The following is a 21,331-nucleotide window of genomic DNA, read 5'->3' as shown; positions in this document are numbered from 1 at the left end:
AGGGGCTGGCAGCCACACTGTGCGCCTTCCCTTTCCACCCAGCAAGGGCAGGGTCCTGAATGGCGACCTTCGGCTTTCTGTCCTCCCAGAGTGACATCCCCTCCCGGGGACCCTGTCCTGCCCACCTGTTACGCAGCTGGGTGCTCAGCCTTCCCCCAGGAAGCCATGGCTGCTGGAGGGTGGGACGCTGGTCCCTCCATCCCACTCTTCACTGGAGAAGGATTGTGCAGATAATCACTATAATGGTGACAATACTAACACCAGTGACACCACCAGCACATCTATTTCACGTTGACGATGTGCCAGGCGTGATTGCAAATACGTTGCTTGTATAAATATCCTCAGTCCTGATGCCCAACCCGTGAGTCAGTTTATCACTATCTCCCTTTAACAAATGATTAAATGGAGGCACAAGAGTTCCGGAAGGTGCCCCTATCCACCAAGCAAGTCATGAGCTGGGATCCCTGCATTCCCCAGGCAGGAAGTCTCCTGCAGGCAAAAAATATATATATATATATACGTTGGGGGCTCAGATACAAGTGCAAGGGCGAAGGTCTAATTCAGCATTTTTATGGAGAAAACGTCGGAAGGAAACTCACTCAAATATTCACAGTGGTTTTGATGGTTAACTTTATGTGTTGACTCTGGCGTCCAGTTGTAGGGTCACACACTGGCCTAGTTGTTACTGTGGTAGTATTTCGTATGTGGGATTAGCATCTACGATGAGTTGACTTTACTTAAAGGCGGTGACCGTCAGCATTATGGGTGGACCTCGTCCAATCAGCCAGGGGGTCTGCAAAGGGAGAACCAAGAAGGAGAAGGAGTTTTGCCTCGAGAGGACACCCTCCACTCTCCCGGGCCTCCCCAATAGACTCTGACTAAAGACTTCAACGTCACTCCCTCTGGAATTTCCAGCCTCGACAGAATTCGCACTCACCAGCCCTCCACAATTGTGTGAGCCAATTCCTTTTAAGAAATCTCTTAATACATATAGCTCTCCTCTGGCTTCTGTTTCCCTGGAGAACCCTGACTAATACGGTGATTGACGTAAGCCTCTCCTTCTGAACTTTTTTATATTGCCTGTTTTTTCCTTAAGTAAAATATGTTAATTCGTAACCAGAAAAAATTTAAACTAAGTTTTATTTGAACAGTGACGTGGCCTCTCTGCCTTCCCCAGGTTTGGCGCAGCTCTCTGGGCCTGCAGGGAGGCAGGATACCACCAGGGAGGCCCCTGGGCTCTGCTGAGCTGTCCCTCGGTGGGCTGGAGCACAGATGTGCTGCATTAAACATCTCAGACCCGCGTGGGGTGTTTTCTGAAGTCAGAGGCCAAACTCTAGGCTCTGAGCTGGCTGTTGCCTGCGGGAATTTGCTGGGAGGTTCAGGCTGAAGCTGCCAGGCAGTTTATACCTCGGCCTCCTGAATAGGCCTCCTAAACAGGCTTGTCTCTGAGGGAAGCCCTCGGAGCCTTCCCAAAGTCAATGCAGGGGCCCTCTGCGCTCAAGAAAATACTCAGAGGTGGATTTGGAAGTCAAAGGGCCAAGGCTTATGTGGAGCCAACTTTCCTCACCCACCCTGGGGTCGCAGCCTCAGGCCCTGACACCACCTGACTGTCTGTACCCCCAACCCACCCCCACCCCCACTCCCACCCCACCACAGTCCGCGTTTGGCTCCTGCCACTCTGCTCTGGCGCCAGGTCCACCCCTCTTGGGGCCTCTAGGGGGCATGGAGGGCCAGGGAAAGGGAGAGAGGGAAGGTGGAGCAGGAGAGGAGGGGAAGGGCGCCAGGGGTGGGCTGGCTGGGGTTGCGGGCTCCGAGAGGGACAGGTGCAGGGGCCAAACCCTGGACACCTCTGCTGCTTCCTCTGGCTCTGAGGATTCCCCATGCAGAGTTAGTTTCCCTCTAAAAAGAAGGGAGCTGTCAGGAGCGCAGAGGAGATGCCCGAGAGGAAGGCATGGGAGGCCAGCTGTGGAAGCAGAGCCATGGGGTCAGCGGCCACCTGGGGCTGCCCAGCTCAGAGGCCAGCCGGGGCCCCGCGGAGGCCGGAGAGGAGCCAGGGCTGGTCCTGCTCTCCTCCCTGCCGAGCCAGCCTGAGCCTGCCCGCCGGGCCCCTGCCCTCACTGGGGGCAGCTCTCCCCCACAGCCCTTCCTGCAGGGGAAGGGGGTGGCCGAAGGGGGTTAGAGAGTCTCCTTTGCCCCTCTTGAACCTGCAAGAGGACTGTTGTGAGGGGCGGGGGCTCCCCGTGCCCAGGCATTCCCTGCCCGAGTGTGTAGTGTTTATTATGCCTGGTTAAAGATCATTAAAGCCTTTGTTGGAGTTGCTGACTGACAAGGAGAGTGGATTAATATTAGAACACCCTGTCACAACTGGTGAAAAGGCGGGATTGATTTTATAGGGAGTTTAGTCAGAGCTGCGTGTAAAACCCCTGGGGTTACTCTGGAGTGTATCCATCTCCTCCATTAGGAAGTCCCCGTGGGAATATTCAGCTGCAGTGTTTATTACCACCAAAGCTGCATATCATAGATATAGTATTAGCTGCCTTTATTCAGCTTCCTTTCTCTCCATGCCCGGCTCCCTGTGGCTCAGGCCTGTGTGCCCAGCCAGCCACCCTGGGCCAAAGAGGCAGTCCTGGGCACGACTGGGAAGGTCGTGTGTGTGTGTGTGCATGTGTGTGCACACATATGCGTGCACTGGAACATGGTGGGCACAGCTCCAGAGCTCCCCTTCTGGGGGACAGTGGGGAACACTCTCTATTGTCCCTGCATCAGACACTGTCCAGCAGAACTCACAGATTTCCTCTCACCCCAGTCTGGCAGCTGAGCACTGAGCCAAAAAAGTGAGATCTGTCCTGCTTCAACTAAACACAAATCAGAACTTAGAAAATTTGCTTCTCCAAGAGATTGCACAGAACTCACTAAGAGCTCCTTGGAGAAGGCAGACTAATGTAATCATGTAAACCAGGAGCTAGCTCTGCCACTTGGTAGCTGTGTGACCTTGGGCAAGTCAGTTAACTTCTCTGGGCTTGATGTCTTCATTGGTTTTATAGGGATAATGAAAATGGTGCACACCTCACAGAGATGTTCTAAGAACTAAACAATGGTTACATGCAACATACCTGGCACATGGTAAGCACTCAAGACTATTCTAGCATTAGCTGCCTATTCTAATATATTCTAACTGGGATTCAATTTACAAACATTTAGTTCAAACAAAACTTTTGTGGAAACCCTCTATTGCAGAAAATATGGCCTACCTATCAAAGCAGAAGGAGCATGAGGGAATGCTCAGCTCTTGCCCCAAACGGTTGGCTCATAGGGCTTTGGGAGGTAGCCCAGAGCCAAGTGGAAGAGCTCTGGGGGCAAGGTCTCTGGGCATTGGGTGGGGAGTTGGACAGCAGGTCAAGGGCAGCAAGGTGGGCAGGGTCGGGGCCTGCCTGCCTAGCTCAGGGGGGTGGAAGGCAGGAGGCCAGCCTGGCAGGCAGCAGCCACTAAGAAAGGATGCTGAGTCTATGTCACAGACTCAGTGTCACACCAGGGCAGACGGAAGCAGGTTAGTCAGGCAAGGAGCAAAGAGGAAGCTGGGCATATGTCTGGGTCTCATGCAAGCCAAGCATCTGGGAACCAGGAGAATTCATGACTCACTTTCCTGCACTCCCACAGCTCTTTGTATAAATGTTGATCCTGAGCTCAGCAGGAGGTTTCATTTTGTTTCCGTACGGCACCGTGTTTAAAACTGATGCTGTGGAACCAGAGTACCTGGGTTCAAGTCACTGATCATTTCTCGGTGACTTTGGGGGAGTTATTCTCTATGCCTCAGTTTCCCCATCTTTAAAATGGGGATAATACTAGTACCTCCTTCATAGAGTTATTATGAGGATTAAATGAGACATACACATGCTGTCTAAAAGGGTGCCTGGTGGTATTTAAACCTTCATATCAGCTTCCATCACTGTCTGTCAAGGGCAGTTACCTAGCCTCATGATTCTAGGCCCCCAAGACCCAGCCCAGGGCCTAGCACACAAAGAAACCCTCAGTAGATGTGTTTTGAGCTGTTGAATCAAGTAGGATAAAGCACTGTCAAACCTGGTGCCACTGGGGTGACTTTAAACTGTCAGGCAGTAGCACAATCAAAGATGAAAGGCAAAGCAAGGTCAGATGCCAGGTTGGGTAATGTCAGGACAAACAGAGCTGAGACCAGGAGCAGAGACGATGTCAGGGAGTTCCGTGTCTGGTTACAGCCAAGCAGCAGGAGCAGAATCCAAGGGGCAAGTCTAAGAAAAGGAGTGGCAGAGAAGGTGAGGGGGCAAGGACCAAACCCTGGTCAGTGCAGGCAGAAGTGTTTTGGTGATGGTGGTGGGATGAGGGAGGCGGTGGGGTGGGATGTGGGTAGTCTATGAATATGGAGGTTCCCATGGACGTGCCCCTACCTAGATCCCCCAAACCTGGCAAGAGAAGACCGAAGGGCCAGGAGGAAGGGAACAGCAGATGAGGGGAGTCAGTCAGATCTCGAGGTTGCAGGCAGGACTTAGCTATGCAGACTATCAGGATATTGTAAAGACAAAAAACAGAACATAAAAACCCAGCACCTCCTGTGAGCCTTCTCTAACAACAAATATTACAGCACATGTTTGTAAAATATTTAAATAATACCACAATTTCAAAGAAGTAATGAAAACATCCCAAATCCCACCTCCCAGAGATAATCACTATTAACATTTTGGTCAATACCTATTGGCAGATGGAAATGTTAAGGTAAAAAAAAACAAAACAAACAGCGAAAATCAAAACTTGATGTTTGATTAGCAAATGCAGCTTCAAAGCGAGTCCCCAATCCCTTTTCCCCTTTCCATTTTCCAAACAGCTTGCAACCTCTAAGACCCTCCTATCTGAAGCCAACAATGCTTCAGGCATTTATTTATGTCATACACACATGCAGATTTGTGCATACAACTTTGCATACTTGGGCTCAGACTTTGCATGCTGTTCTGTTATCTGATTTTTTTTCACACTCCACGAAATGTCAAAGACATCTTTCCAACTCAATAAATAAAGAGTTCCATTATCATCTTTAATGACTGCATAATATTTTTCTATTTGTAGGCCTTGCGTTTTTCTTTTTTAAAAAAAATAGACTATTTTTTAGAGCAGTTGAAGATCTACCGAAAAATTAAAGTACAGAATTCCCATATTACTGCCCTCCCCCACATTTTGCCCTATTGCTAAGATTTTGGATTAGTGTGGTACCTTTGTTACAACTGATGAATAAATATATTGCAATTATATTGTTAACTAAAGTTCATAGTTTACATGAGAGTTCACTCTTCGTTATGTTTGATTCTATGGTTTTCATTTTGCTTTGTTTTTAAACTTTTTATTTTTTTGTTTTTAAAATTTTATTTTATTTAACTTTATTAAATTTAGTATGTAATTTTATTTAAAATAGTTATTACTCTATTTTATACACAATACAAAATTAACCATTTTAATGACTTCCAAATATAAAATTTGGTGGTATTAATTGCATTCACAATGTTGTGTTACCATCACTCGTATTTTCTTAACTAGTTCTCTATTGATTGGTATTTAGCTATTATAAATTTTGCTATTATAAATGATGTTTTAATAAACATCCATGTACTTACATCTTTTCATACTTGAATGATTACCCCAATAAGGTAGATTCCTAGAAACAGAACTACTGAGTGAACAGTCATACATATTTTATATTTTGATACATAAAACTGTGTTCTAGACAGGCTGGTTCTCAACTTCCAGCCATGTACAGTAAAAGGTGGTTCATTTCTTCATCCTGTTTACAAACTGGGCTTTGTCAGGTAAAAAAAAAAAAATCTACACTAATCTGATACATAAAAATGATTATCTCATTCCTTTCCTTTGATTATTGTTGAGGTTGAACATTTTTCATGTTTATTGGCCATTTGTATTCCTTCTTGTGATTTGCCTGAATATTGAAAATCATGAGAAAAAATATGAATGAAGGAAACTGTTATGTTGTAGAAGAATAATATTGATGTAAGAAAATATTTACAATGCATCCCAAAATGATTAAAATACAGATGGTTAACATTATGGTATATAGCATGCATCATATGCAATGGATATTATATATAGTGTAACATTTTACTTAAAAATACATGAATAAGCAAAGACTAAAGATTAAAGAAACATATCTCCAAAGGTCAATAGAGTTTATCTCTGGGTCATACTTGGGAAACAGGCATTTTTAAAAAGGCTTGTTCTCGATTTCCAATAAGCATAATTACTTTCATAATCTAAAGAATCCCAATAAATATTAATAAAATCACAAAATATCCTCTGTGTAACCTGAACTCCCTTGCTACTTCTTATCTGTAAATAGTCATAAAATTACAGTCTTTTTGAGTGGAAAGAAATCTTAAATATTTATTCTCCTCTCCCCCATTTCAAGAATGAGGAAACTGCTCCCCAGAGAAGTTCAATGACCTGGCAAATCCACCAGCCAGTGATGGCCAGGAAGGAACAGCAGGGAAAGTAAAGGACACCAACCCGTCCCACTCCCTCTTTTGAATTGCTTTACCCCTCATGAGGACCAGGATACGTTTAAACTGCAGCAGGATGAACTGGGGTCAGACTTCAGATGTGATCCCAGAAGGGTTGAGGGAATGAGCTGCAGAAATCTGAAAATCCGGAGCCCTTAAAGTTGAGGAGATTGTGTCTGGACAAAGCTGGAAATCAGTCTTGCCTAAGAGGGAAGAGGAACAAGATGATTTCTGATGTCCAGGGATCTGGGTTCCAGAGAGTGGGGAGCGCAAAGCACACACTGAACCGGCCCTGCCCAGCTCCTGCAGGCCCGGCTTCCAGTGCCTTCCTGGGCAAGCCCTGGCCCGACCCGACCTCACAGAATGGAACACCGGGGCTGACAGCAGGACTTCTGCCCCAGAACCCAGACCAGCGCTCCCCAGGGACTCCAGCCCCCTCTCCAGCCCCCTTCCCCACCCTCCCTGGGAGACCTCAGAATAGGGGTTTTGTTTTGCAATTGTGTTGCTGGTTTTTTTCCCCTTTCTTTCCTTTCTTTCGGAAGCCTGTCTGGGATTCTGCTTCGTGCAGAGGTCGGAAAGAGCAACACGGCTTCCTCTGAAAATTGTGTTTCCTCTGTCATGTGACATCAGTGGGTTATATTGCAACTTTCCACATGGCTGCCCAGACACAGACAGTTGTGTTTATGAAAATCCTCTTGATACTAACTGGGAGCCTCCCTGGCACTCAAGGCCCCTTCTCAGGCAGTGGTGGTTCTGCTCAGAGGAGCAGCTGACGAAGGGTGGGCTGGAAGGGCCTCCCCACCAGATGCCCAATGCCGAGGGGCACCGAGGGAGGGATGGCTCTCCCCTCCACCCCCAGCAGAAGCTCGGCTCCAGGACGATTCAGAACCTGTGTGGTCAGGGCTTTCTAGATCCTGGGGCCAGTCGGGGCTGGTGGGGGTGGAGGGGGAGCAGCTAGTCTTTGAGGGAGACACCCTGTCTGGGGATCAGAACTCTCACTGTTGACCTGAAGAGTGACTTTCACCAAGACATTTCACCAGTCTGGGTCTCACCTCTTCCTTCTAAACCCCTAAAATGGGGAACATGATCCCCATGCCTACCTACCAGTGACAGGGATAGGGATAAAGTGACAAGATATAAAGGAATGCATTAGGGAGAAATGCTCAGAAGACTTAGGAAAGCCATTTCATTGCTCTGAGCTTTAGTTTTTCCCCTCTGCAAAAGGAGGGGGTAAAATTAGTTGGTTTCCAATGCCCCTCCAGTTGTAAGAAAAAAAAAAAAACCAGGGCTTTGTGACTTTTTCAAATCCCTTGCCACCAGCAGTAACTGATCCTTCGGTTAATACTTAGGATCAAAGTGACCTAGGAAATCTTACTTAGAAGTCTAAGTTGAAAGAGTTAATTAACTTAGAGTCAGTTCAGGGCAGCGTAGTGCCCTCCTCTTTACACACTAACCCTTTGGACCTCGGGGCTCCCACAGAGTGCTCCCTAAGGTGCCATGGTGTTTGCGGTGTCTGGCCCTGCCCTAACCACGATGTCTGGTTGCTGCCATCTCAGGGCTCCTGGTGCTGATAGCGCATCTGTGGTCAGCCTCTAAGCTCCATGGAACGTGCTCACTGTGTGAGGTGTCTGGCTCCCAGGGCAAGCAAGAGCCATGCCTTATATGTCTTTGCATCCCCCATGGGCCTCCTGATGTCGGGTGCTGGGTGAGGGCTCCCCACTGCCCTGGTCCAGGTAGTCTGCAGTCCACGCAGGAGGCCCATGAGGTCGCTCAGCGTCCGAGTCGCTCCACTTGTCTGCTTCTGCAAATTCTGTATTTCAGTGCGGACATTGTCACTCTTTTGTTTTAAACCTCTGCCCTCGGAGGACTGACATTCTAATGGGGCAGTGGGGAGAGCAGACACTGAGAAAGAAACTACATAAAAAAGTTTAAAGAAATGTGATATTCATTCATTTATCCATTCTTTCTCTTCTACTCACTGATTACTAGCCCTTTGACACATAAAAAAGGCATGGACTAGTGGAAAGTAAATGTCCAATATACTTTCTGAGCCCCTCTGTCCCCAGCCTAGGTAATACTAATAAGTAACAAGAGCAGCAGCTAGCAGTTATTAAGCTGTTAGCATGTGCCAAGTACTTTCCTGAGAGCTTTATATATATAATTTTCACAACGGTCCTAAGAGGTATGAGCTGTCATTATCCTGCACTTTATAGTTAATGAAACTTAGGCACAGATAGGTTAGATAACTTGTCCAGGGTCACACACTAAGTGGTAGAATTTAAGTTCAAATCTAGACAGCCTGACGTCTGAGCTCAGGCCCCCAATCACTGTGTTAAACTGTCTTTTGACCCAAATGCTAAGAGAAAATAGAGGAAGGAGTGATAAATTCTCCCCAGGAGGACTGGGAAGGGTTTCATAGAGGGAGGGATATTTTAACTGAACTAGAAGGGTGAATAAGAGGTCTTCGAGTAGAAATATATTCTGCCCCTTGCAAGTAGAGGTGACTTGGGACCTCACTGCTGGCCAACAGCTGGCAATGGCTGGTTGGGCTCTTCCACTGGGAGAGGAAGCCGGCAGCAACTCCACTTCTCCATCTTTCTCTCATGACCCACCCTTGGGAACAAGAGTTGAGACCGCAGAGGAGAAGCTGAGGTTCTCAGACCCCTTTGCAGAAGAACCACAATCCTCATAATCTTGAGCTCTGTCACTGCGGGGTTCCCAAACCCCACAACATGCTACCTTTAGGTCACCAACTTCTCCAAGTCCTCCAGAGAGCTGAGGGAGAAGGTGTCCAGGACACAGGGGTCCCTGGGAGCCTAAGGACAAGGCTGGGGGAACACCCATGTCCCCCCGCCCAGCCCCACTCTCAACCTGCCAGCGCCGGCCTGCTCTGACTTCAGTGACAGTCTCCTCAGGCGTGATTTAGAAGGGGCTGTGCTGAGCAGACAGCTCTTCCCTTCCTAATGGGTCTGGGTCGTAATTCTCAGCCACTGTTCTCCTCTCCCCCAGTCCCTGCTCCTCCATGTGGCTACGGTTCTGAGGCATTTAGGGCAGATTTAAGATCAAAATGAAATCAGATTCACCAAACAAGGTGTCAGGCTGGGCAGGAGGGGTGGGGGCTCGGAGTTATAGCCTGGGAGGCTTCGCAGTTCCTTGGAGACTATTAAGTGAGTATGTTTTATGGCCAGACACAATGCTGAGCGAATCACCCATAAACCAATTATAGGAGCCTCCCACGAACATCTGGGGGAAGGCTGGTGGGTGGCAGGGTGGGTGATGAGTAAGACACGTTTGTATCCATCAAGCATTCTGGAGGGTCCTACCTGCTTGTGGTACACAGGCTGGCTCCGTCCTTGGGAGACAGGGGGCCCCAGGGTAGGGCTAGTCCCCAGAAAGGGCCGGCAGAGTGCTCTGCACTGAGCATCAGCAGATTTTCAAGATGGATGGGATCTGTTTTACCAGTGAAATAATTGAAACTCAGAGACAGGTGGTGTCCTTGCCTGAAGTCCCATGGTTCCTGGGGAGCAGGGCTGAGAATTAGAAATGGATCTCAGCACCCCAAGTTCAGTGCTTTTTTAGGCTATGCATGGGCTCACCATGGAAAAAGGCAGAAAGCAGCTTTCCCCAAGGATCCTGCTTGCCCTACAGCTTTGAAAGTCATTTTCAGGAATCTCACTTAGAGTGTGTGGCCTCCGAGTGCACTGGGTGGGGGTCGACCATGGCTTCCACCTGGGGCTCACTTTCCGTGGCCCCTAGGAGATGCACGTAACCGCGGATCTTCCCTAGACACCTCACACGTTAAATCCTGGACCATCAGATCTGAATAATGTCCAACAGCCCTACTAGAATGCCAATCCCTAAGTCAGGAACTGTGTGCTTTTTAAAAATATATATATCTTTATATCATTTCTCAAACATGAGAAGTTTTTGGTGACTATATGCTAAATAAGTGAATGAATCTAAACTACCACCATTCACGATCATTTTACAGAGGAGGAAATTGAAGTCCAGAGAGGGAAAGTTACCTGTGCAAGGTCACACAGTAAAATGACAGAACGGACTGGGACTCAGAGCTTTGCCTCCCATGCTCCATGCTCCCTCCTCTGCAACAAGTTGCTGCCTCTCGGATCCCCCAGGCAGGGCCTTGGGGGTGGAACTAAATGCCCGCCCTCCTTCTCTAATGACCTAGAATGAGCTCTGTTCCCTCCCCACCTGAAAAATCCCAATGCTCTGGCATTCTAGCTCTTAGAATATGGGTCCCACTTTAGAATGTGTGGATTTTTAAAAGGAGCATGGAATGATCTCTGGTGAGGCCCTCGAGAGGCCCAGTGGTCCCCTCTCCCCTTTGCTCCCAAGCCCTGCACCAGTGCCACCCTCTTACCCTCCAGCTGTCCTGGAGCATCAGCCCTGAGCTCTTACTGGACATTTCTGAGGACCTGGGAGGACTCAGGGGAGGTAAAGCCCAGGGGACCCAGCTGCTTGCTTGTCAGGTCCAGCGGCCCTGAGCGCTGACGGTTTGACAAGTGGTATTAGCATAAAAGCCTCCACAGTGGCAGCTGCCGGCTCTGTGCCAGAGCCCTGGGCATCCCTGCTCCATGCCATTCATTGTCACCGGGGGTGGGCACCTGTCTGCCAGAGGTGCATGCTGTCTCTCAGGCCTGGATCCCCAGACTCAGGCCCTCGGTGGCTCTCTGGGCTCCAGCAGGAAGCTCTCTCCGCAGTCCCTCAGCCTGCTCCAGTACCTCCAAGCCCCTTTCCCCTGCAAATGGCCTTCCCACCTCTGCCCCTGGCTTTTCCTGGCCCCTAGGAGGACCCCAGTCTGCTCCTCCAAAATGACTGTAATTTCTCCATGCCCCCACCCCCACTTCTCTTTTTTAATTCCCTTTCCCCTCTGAGCTGGGTGCCCTGTATTCACCCACAACATCTTATCCAGGGCAAGAAAAGTGCTGCTGGGGATGAAACCTCGGTTTGTTCAAGAGCAACTGGAAATGCTTTCCTGGATGCTGTGCCCAATCCCCCTCAGACTATGGGTCTTTGCTACATGGATGGAGATGTGTGAGGCCTCAGTTACCCATGTTCAAAACAAACCATGGAACCTCCAAGGTTAAACATGGGAGGAGACCTGAGGAGGGGGGAGGCTGAGCCCAGACAAAGTGACCTTCCCCTGGGTGCCCCCATACCTCGGGTATCACTGCCAAAGCCTGACGCCTCCTCTCCAATCTTTGGTAACTCGGGCAGAATAGACACGGTCCTGTGAAACCTCCCCTCGGTATCCATGGCACAGACTCTGTAAAAAGAAAGCAAAAGGGTACAAGACAAAGAGTAAATATCCCCAGAATGCTCTGTGAATGCTTTTTGGACCTGACTGGCTGGTCATCCAGGGTCCTCTATCTGGAGTTGGAAATCCTGGTGTGATTTGCTCCCTGCATCCTCCTGCTCCATGACACTGCAGCCTACTGGCCGTCTCTTATCTCCTGCCCTGGGCAATCACGATTTTTCTCCCTTTGCCGGGACCCCACTTTCCCCAACCTCCAAGGCTCAGCTTCTGAGAGCCCTTCCTGGAGCTCACAGCCTTGGGTAGCATTCCATACCCTTTCGCTGCTATGACATCCTGTTCTTTTCTTTCATAGTCCCTTCCAAATTATGACATTATGTATTTTTGTACACTTTCCATGCTTTCATTTATGTATCAATAAATATGCTTTTCTTTGCTTTTTAAATTAGTTTTTTTTTTAGCAAAGTAATACATACACAAAATTGTAAAAATCAACTAAGATCTTGAGATTTTTCATGGACTGCATCAGGCCTTGATTGCATCTCTTTTCCATAGACAACCACTTTCAATTCTTGGCTGTTTCCACCAGTATTTAGATCCCTGCATTTAAATAACAGACCCATACTTCTATTTTCTTCCCAATTCTTTATTATAAAAATTTTCAAATAAAAAGAAGAGTTGAGAAAATGCTCAGTGAATAAATCCTATGGTTTTAGAATCTACAACCTAGATTCCACAATTAACATTTTGCAGTATTTGTTCTATCACTGATGCATCCAATTTTCCAGCCCTATTCATTCAGCAAGCCATCTTATTTTTTGGTGCATATCAAAGTAAGTCACAGATAAGAGTATATTTCATCCCTAAATACTTCACCATACATTTCATTAGAGCTCAATGTTTGTTTGTGGTTCCTTTTCTTTCCTTTTGAGGTAAATCTTACATACAGTGAAATGTGCAGATCCTAAGTGTACTAATCCATGAATTCAGACAAATGCGTACAACTATTTAACCAAACTGCCATAAAAAATCACAACTTTATCATTATCCCTTATGCATTTTCTGGGTAAATAACCACAGCTCCCCAAAAGGCAACAACTGTTTTCTCTTTTTTTAGCTCTGTTTTTGGCTGAGCAATTTTCGACCTTATCTACTACTGACTTCCTGTTATGGTATGACTCCTAGCTCAGAGTTTTGCCTTCACACAATGCACTTGTAGTACACTTTTAAAAATTAAATCAATAGTTTCTTTTTATACAACCATAAGTAAAAGCTTTACCACAATTATGCTTGCTTTCTTTTACAACTCAATGCTTTTCTTTATTTTTGGTTTGCTTTCTTTTCTATGCACTTAATTATAATTTTTCCTTTATGATTCAGTAGAACTGGAAAACCTCTATCAATGTTATTTTTGCCACATGAGCAAGTCTATCGAATAATCTATAACTTACTTGTTTCCCCTGGAGACTGCCCTTCCTTTCTGGAAGCTTTGAGCAGCCTCTCATCTCTGGTGACTGCAGCGTCATGATCATCTGCCTTAGACCTTTAATGGGCCCTTTCAATCTGGAAAGCAACATCCTTTGGTTCTGAAAAATTTTCTTCTATTATTCTTTGATTGTTACCCTCCCTCCTCCATTTTCTTTGAATCTTTCCAGAATTTCTAATGGTCAAATACTGGACCTCCTTAACTGATCCTTTAATGTTCACATTTTCTTTCCCATTATCTGGCTTTCTCTTATTCTCTCTTTTTCTATTCCACTTTTGGGGAAATTCTATTTTATCTTTCCAACTTTGTCTTGAATTTTAAATTTTTGCTATCTTATTTTTAATGTCCAAGAGCTCCTTTCTGTGTTTGGATTTAATATATGGATGTCTATATCTGCTTTTATCTCTCTGAGGATATGTGTGTGTGTGTGTGTGTGTGTGTGTGTGTGTGTATGAAACTTTCTTCTGCTTTCCACCTTGTCTCTGTTTCTTCAAAGTGCCCCACCCCCACCCCCATTTGCTGGTCTTATTGTTGGAGGCTTTCCTAAAATGCTTGGTTATCCTTAGTTGTCTGTTCATATCTAAGAGTGTCATTTAAAAAGAAATCCATTTTTAAAAAAGATTGGTAGATGTGTGGGCAAAGGAGGGTCTGCTTGGCTAGTAGGGTTCCCTATAGGATGAATGGACAGGGAACTGACTTTTTCTTTGGAGGACACCCAAAAATCAGAATAGGATCTCCCTGTTCAGTATGCAGAATTCACTGTAACCTCCCTGTTTTATGCATAATGCTTTATCTTCATCTATAGATGTGCATGGAGAAGCCCAGCCTTCTCTCATTCAATTGCTTCAGAGGATGGCCACCCCTCCCCCACCCCACCCCCTCCCCCAGGTTGGGAGAAGGATGGTTGCTTGGCTATCCAGGCTAAGGAAGGGAACCTGGAGGTCTAATCAGTGCCTTGCCCTACGTTGCCATACCTGATGTCCCTGCTTCCCCAGGCCTTCCAGGAATCCACAGGGTGACGTGTTTCATTTCTCATGAATACCTCCCTCTGGGGACAGGCACTTTCTAAGCTTCCTTCATTCCAAGTCAGTTGTCACTCTTCCATTTGCTTTTCATCTTCCCCCAAGTTGATGACGTTTCTCCTCTGGTTGCCATCTCTTCCATTTTCTTTCTCCTGGTCGATTTTTAATGACATGAATCCTACTTGAGTGCAATTTCAGGAAGGAGCAGCAATAAATGACTGAGATCAGTCCACCATGTTCAACCTGAAATCTGTTTATTTAATATCTGCTGCCCCACAGATAGGGACCTACCTGTTTTGTTCGCCACTGCCTTCCCAGCACCTAACCAAGTGCTTAACACATAACAGGTACTTAGAAAATATTTATCAGCTAGATTAAAAGTGTGGGGGATAGGAGGTTGTTCTAGTTTGCTAATGCTGCCAGAATGCAAAACACCAGAAATGGATTGGGTTTCATAAAAGGGGGTTTATTTGGTTACACAGTTACAGTCTTAAGGCCATAGAGTGTCCAAGGTAACACATCAACAATCAGGTACCTTTACTGGAGGATGGCCGGAAAACCTCTGTTAGCTGGGAAGGCACGTGGCTGGCGTCTGCTCCAGAGTTCTGGTTTCAAATGGTTTTCTCCCTGGACATTCCTCTCTAGGCTTCAGCTTCTCTCCAAAATGTCGCTCTTAGTTGCTCTTAGGGTGTTTGTCCTCTCTTAGCTTCTCCCAAGCAAGAGTCTGCTTCCAAAGGCCGTCTCCAAAATGTCTCTGTAAACTGCAGTTCCTCTCTCAGCTCCTGTGCATTCTTCAAAGTGTCCCTCTTGGCTGTAGCAAGCTCGCTCCTTCTGTCTGAGCTTATATAGTGCTCCAGTAAACTAATCAAGGCCCACGCTGAATGGGCGGGGCCACACCTCCATGGAAACTATCCAGTCAGAGTTATCACCTACAGTTGAGTGATTACATCTCCACGGAAACATCCAATCAAAAGTCTCCAACCCAATCAACCCCAAATACGTTTTCTGCCCACACAAGACTGCATCAAAGGTCTTATACATTCTCTTGTTGATAAATAAGTATGAAGTGTCTACTCTAGACCTGGCACTGCCCTGGATGTTGGGGGTGCTCAGTCTGTAAAAGAATGAGGCTGGACTAGCTTGGGGGGGTTAGCAGTCGTGGTAGTGGTGACAGCAAGCCATGCCTGGGATTGCAGAAAAGAATCTCAGGTGGGCAATCCCTTGGTTCCAACCTAAGCATTCGAAGCTTAGAGAGAGGCTGGCTGGACACTGCCCAGAGCCTCTGTGGGCTGGGAGGCCTGGAAGCCCCGGCAGCAACGAGGAAGGGCCTGGCTGCAGTCCCAGTGTCTGCTGCACCTTCCCACCCCTAACCCCTCCCAGAGCAGGGGTTTCTGTCACACAGCTGGAGGGAAGGGAGTGTCAATCAGAAAGACTGGAAGCCGCCTGCCTGGGGAGGCCAGGAAGGGAAGGGAGGGAGGGAAGCAGAGGGGGCCTGCAAACCATGGTTGTGAACCCAGATGCTGGTTGAAGTGCTACAAATATATTGACAGGTGTCCCCCTCCCCCGCCCCCTTACTGTCTTAATGTGGTTTTTAAAACAACTCAGCCTCTTTCTAGTTCTCCCTTTCCACTGTCATTTATTTCCGTTTTTATCTCCATAACAAAAATTCCTTCCACCTTTTTTTCCCTCTCTCCCTCTAATGCTCTTCACTTTCAAATGCTAATAATCTCCAGCTGTAAAAGGCTTAGAAGTGGCTCTAGATTGTTTGATCTTTGGCCTGTGATCTGCTTTCATCTCTCTGCTTTCAAATGTTACTTTAGATTTACTTTAACCTATTAACATGCTTGGTATTCACAGACACGCACTCTCCAAAGCAGCTTCCCGGGGCCCCAGCTGCTCCCCACCCCGTTAGAGCTGGACAAGGAAAGTGAAACTCGAAGCAGACATTCAACTTTCCGGGGTTAGAGACGGAGGCCTTGAAGGCAGGAAAGGTGGAGGGGGCGAAGATAGGAGAAAGGCAGTGGGAGGGGCAGAGGACTGGGAGATGGGAGGAGAAGAGGGAGGAAGGGGGGAGCAGAGAAAGGAAGAGAGGAGATGGAGAAGGCAGGGGAGGGAAGGAAAAAGGGAGGAAACAAAGAGAAAGGGAGAGAGGGGACGAGAAGGAAGGACAAGCCTCCATCACAGAGCGCACTGCCTCCCGGCTGGTTAGACACTATCTAAATCTGCTCTCCCTGGAGCCAGGAAAGGCGAATGGAGAAACGTTGAATTAGTGCTTAAGATTTCTTGCTCCCGCGTTGTGCTGGAACGTCTGGCGTGTTCGTTTCCACAGGAAACGCGAGGCATGAATATGGATGAAACTCCTCACTGAGACCACAAGGGTATGGTTCAATTATTTGCCATATAAAGTAGCACATGAGGGATCTTTGCACTTGATCATTTCCTCTAGGTATGTCTGTGTGTGTGCACATGTGTGCGTGCGTGTGTGTGTTGGAGGTGTATGGACACAGCTTGGGGCAGGGTTCCCAAGCCCCGTCAGGGCCACCTCTGAAAGGCACCCTGTCATTCAGACCCTCACAGCAGCTCTGTTGCAGCCGAATGCCTGGGGGTGGTTTGAGAAGCCAGGCCTCCCCAGTCAGTCCCCTCTGACACCATGCACACACACGTGTGCACCCATCCACAGAGGCAGCTGTGACTCCACTGCCTCTGAACTGGCCAAAGGACAGACACCTGGAGGAGGATGGCTGATACCAGGTTCTGGAAAACCCTGGAGCAGGAGCCCTCCAAAGCCAGCCTGTTGGCACCTTCCTTCTGAGGCCGTCCCCCTCGTCTAGGAGACAGCAGGTGTCTCCCTGAGGGAAAGCCAGGGGCTTGCTGGATGGAAGCAGGCTCCGTCAGAGGTGGGAGGGAGAGGAGGTCTTGAGCTGGACCGTGAGAGGCGGCTGAGGGGGCAGAGTCCACATGGGACAGTCTCCCCAGTGAAGGAAAGCCACCCAAGACCTGTCCCTGTGACCCACAAATCTATTCTGTGGCTGGAACCAGATGTGTTAGCCTAGCATCTAGGACATGATGGCGAGTGTGGGCTGACCCCCTTCTCGGGGGCACCTTGAGGTCAAGCACATCCCCTAGCAGACAGCGGCTTGGCGACCGTTTGCCCTAGGCATGGAGCATATGTAAACACTCAGGGTACCTTTGATGGCACCTGGCCCACCCCCACCTAAGTGCAAGGTGTGTGCCAGCCATCTCCCTGCTGGCTGTGGGGGATGGATGCCCACTGGCATGTCTTTGTTGTACCTATAAGCCATGGTGGGGTGGGGGGACCCTAAGACTGCTGTTCCTGGTGGCAGGGATTGTTATGTGCCCTTTGTTACCCTCCATGTGGTGAGACCCCTCTCCTGGAGGTGGCAATAGGTGTCTGTCTTCTGACCGTTTGGTGCAGCAAGCAGACTGCTGATACAAAGAAACCCCACTTGGCTAGTGATTTAGCTCCCTGTTTTAGTTTCCTTGGCTGCATAAGCAAGTACATGCAATGGAATTTTGGCTTGCGGTTTTGAGGCTAGGAGAAGTCCAAATCAAGGCATCATCAAGGCAGTGCTTTCTTCCTGAAGACTGGCGTTCTGGGGCTGGCTGCCGGGGAGCCTTGGTCCTGGGCTCCTCTGACACATGGCAATGCACATGGCGGCCTCTCCTGGCTTCTCCCTTCTTTTCCAGGTTCTGTTGACTTTCAGCTTCTGGCTGTTCCTTCTGGCTTTTTTTCTCTCTCTGTGGCCTTCAGTAATAGGATTAAGACCCTTTCTGGGCCATACCTTATCTGAAGTAATCTCATCCCAAAGATCCTATTTACAAGGGTTCACATCCACTGGAATGGATTACATTTAAGAGCTCGTTTTTTTTCTGGGGTACACAGCTCCAAGCCACTATCGCCCCTCTTCCCTCCATTTCCTCGTCTATGAAATGGAATAAAATGCTCCTTACTGTAATGGTTAGTTGTGATGGCAAAATAATCCTAATAAGGGTTAAAGTTATAGGTCATTGAATACTCATCATGTAACAAATACTGTTTTAAGCATCTTATAAATATTAACTGATTTGATCCTCCATTAGTGCTTATTTAATGCTCATTTAACCCCATGAGGGAGGCACTATCACTAACCTCATTTTACAGATGAGGAAACCAAGGCAGAGAGTGTTTCAGTAACTTGCACAAGGTCACACAGTTAGGGCTATTCTGTGTGTGCTTTAGGCTGATTAAGTTATTGACTTACATCTTCCCACATTTAATTCCAGAGCACTCCTCTGGGTTGGAATCACTGCACCCATTTTACATATGAGGGAACAGGCCAGCATCACCAGACAAGTAATAGTTCAGGTTCTCTGCCACCCACATGCCTTGTCATCACATTGCACTACAAAGATGCTTTTAAACTGTAAAGGGCTTAAAAATGTCAGTTATTATTATCCACAAACATGGGGGATTTCTGCCAAAGAGAAAGCTCATGTTTGGTGAATTGGGGGCTATGGTGCTAAGGAAAAGGCTGGGTTCTTGGATCTGGAATGAGCAGCCCCACAGCTGTGCCACCCTGGGGGTGTGTTGCAGGGGGCGAACGGACAAAGGAGCCCAGACACAGAGCCTGCCCTTGAGTACCTGGGATGTGTTTCAGCTCCCCTGACCCATTGCAGCAGAAGGGAAATGAACCCAGTCTGAACAGTGCCACATGCCAGGCAATGCAGAGGCATTTCCACACCTATAGGCAAATTCAAACTTCACACCAACCCTATGATTTAAGCATCCATCCACATCATCATTCTGCAGGTGAGGCAGCTGAGGATTTAAGTGACTTGAACGCGGTCACACGGGCTCTTCTTATTACATCTCACTGCCTCGCTCTTAGTGGATGTAGATTGATGACAACAATGGCAAATTAAATTGGAAAGCAGCTTCACTGGCCCTCCCTGGGTAAATAACTTAGCCTCATAGAGCCAAAGTCTCCTCATCTGCCTAAAATAGCAGGGTGGACCTAATGATCCCTGTGCCTGGGGTGAAGGGGCCGTGGGGGTGCAGTTCCCCAGGCACCACGTAAGTCCTGCACCTCCTGCCCAGCACGGTCTCTTCCCAAGTGGCTGAGATGGAAGCAGGCATCACTCAGAACCTGGGGCTCAGTGCAGGCTCATACTGGCCACGAAGGAGGGAAAGACACCTGTCCCCTCAGCTCTGCAGTCTCCGACAAAGCTCAGAGGCTCTGCCAGCTGTACCATGGAGCTCGCAGCCCTCCGAGCCCAGGCACATCTGTCCTGGGGCATACTAAATGCTGGAGGAACCAACTTCTGCCGTGAGGTCTCCCCACCTGAAACCCAGTAGATGGCTCCGCAGGCCGGGAAGAAGCCTTCTAGGTTGCCATGGGGATGGGGGTGGGGTGGGGAAAGAAGACAGGGCTTGCTTTGGGCTCTTTGTCTTGCTACCCTTGGGCTTCCTTTGGCACTAGCCTCACCGGGAGCCTGGAGACACTGGGAAGGGAAGCAGGCACTGGGAAGAGCCCCCCTTCTTTCACACCCACCCACAAGTCCTTAGTTACTGGAAAGAGCAAATGCAAATGGATCTAAAGCACAATACCCAGAATACACTGCCACGCTTCCTAGGGGCTCACTCTAAGTTAGAGCTGGGCTCCTCCTGGGGGCTGACATTTTCCCTGGTTCAAACAACATCTGCGCCTCGCGGAGCTTGGCGAAAGGTGAAGGAGCCAGTTACTGCCACTGTAGACTCAAGTGAAACAGAAAAACCCAGCTTCACCAGGTCCCTCCCACCTACCGGGGGTTCTGGGCCCACTCATGCATTCACACGCACAGACCCATGTACAATCCCTCCACTGGCACGCTCATGGGTACTCCTCACAGACACACATGTGCACTCTTATGGGTACTCACAAACACACACATGCACACTCATGGTTACTTCTAACTAACATGCTAGCCCAATCATGGGTGCTCCTTACAAACACACATGCATGCTCATGGGTGGTCCTCACAAACACAAATGTGTACACACACATGCACGCTCATGGTTACTTCTAACAAACATGCTAGCCCAATCATGGGTGCTCCTTAAAAGCACACATGCATGCTCATGGGTACTCCTCACAAACACACATGTATATACTTGCAGGTACTCACAAACACCCATGCACACTCATGGGTACTCACAAACATACACACATGCACACTCATGGGTAGTTAGAAACACACACATGCATGCTTACGGGTGTTCCTCGCAAACACACATGGGCTGTCACAAGAACTCACAAACGCACATATGTACACTCATGGGTACCTCTAACAAATGCTCACCCATTCATGGGTACCCCTCAGAAGCACACATGGTTAGTCATGGGTAGTCAGATGCACATGCATGGATGTTCATGGGTACTTCTCACAAACACATATGCACACTTACAACCCCACTTGTGCACATTCCTGCATACATGTACACTCATGTGCAGCCTTTCGCAAAACTTCATGACCTCTTGCACATACACATGCATTTGTGCACACATGTATCCCTCATAAATAACACCCAGACTCCTGTGCCCTAGGGAAAGGGTCTGCCCTTACCCCAGCTGCCTCGTGCTATCCTCTCCCCCCACGTCCCCCCACTCAGAGAAGGCAGAACAAGGAGGGCTGCTGAGAATTAGAAATAGAGGAGTTCTTAGGAGAAGGGCCACCTTACCTGCAGGTTCCAGGCTGAATCTCCAAATGAAATCAGGCCAGGGAGAAACGAAAAACCAAGATGCACAAAACAATGTGAAGAAGAAACTCTGAAGAAACGAATAATAATATATTTATAAAAAAGGTGCAAGTTATTTTTCAGCTCACTGGCTTTCTGAGAAGTAATATAAAGTTGGGCAGAGTCTTCTGGGAATCGACCTTTCTGAGCTGAGACCCAGGCCACATGCACATCTTTTTTCCTCTCTTTCTATTACCCGAAATTTGTATGGTTTCATCTCCTCTGATTTTCTTTCAT

At 48.0% G+C, this 21,331-nt stretch overlaps 1 long non-coding RNA gene across 2 annotated transcripts; it reads right to left on the bottom strand.

Annotated features, from left to right (window-relative positions):
- Nucleotides 1–666: 666 nt before the first annotated feature.
- Nucleotides 667–21,120, bottom strand: LOC119535869. Of its 2 annotated transcripts, XR_005217308.1 has the most exons (4): nucleotides 21,038–21,120; nucleotides 11,717–11,823; nucleotides 4,425–4,535; nucleotides 667–793 (listed from the first exon to the last, which is right to left on the bottom strand). It is a non-coding gene; the product is annotated as an uncharacterized LOC119535869 (long non-coding RNA). The 2 variants fall into 2 exon arrangements; XR_005217309.1 differs by lacking the exons at nucleotides 667–793; nucleotides 4,425–4,535 and adding an exon at nucleotides 6,654–6,739.
- Between the last annotated feature and the right edge of the window lie 211 nt (nucleotides 21,121–21,331).

This window comes from Choloepus didactylus, chromosome 6 (assembly GCF_015220235.1).
Source record: "Choloepus didactylus isolate mChoDid1 chromosome 6, mChoDid1.pri, whole genome shotgun sequence".
Classification (NCBI taxonomy): Eukaryota; Metazoa; Chordata; class Mammalia; order Pilosa; family Megalonychidae; genus Choloepus; species Choloepus didactylus.
This window is presented reverse-complemented; position numbering and strand designations above follow the sequence as displayed.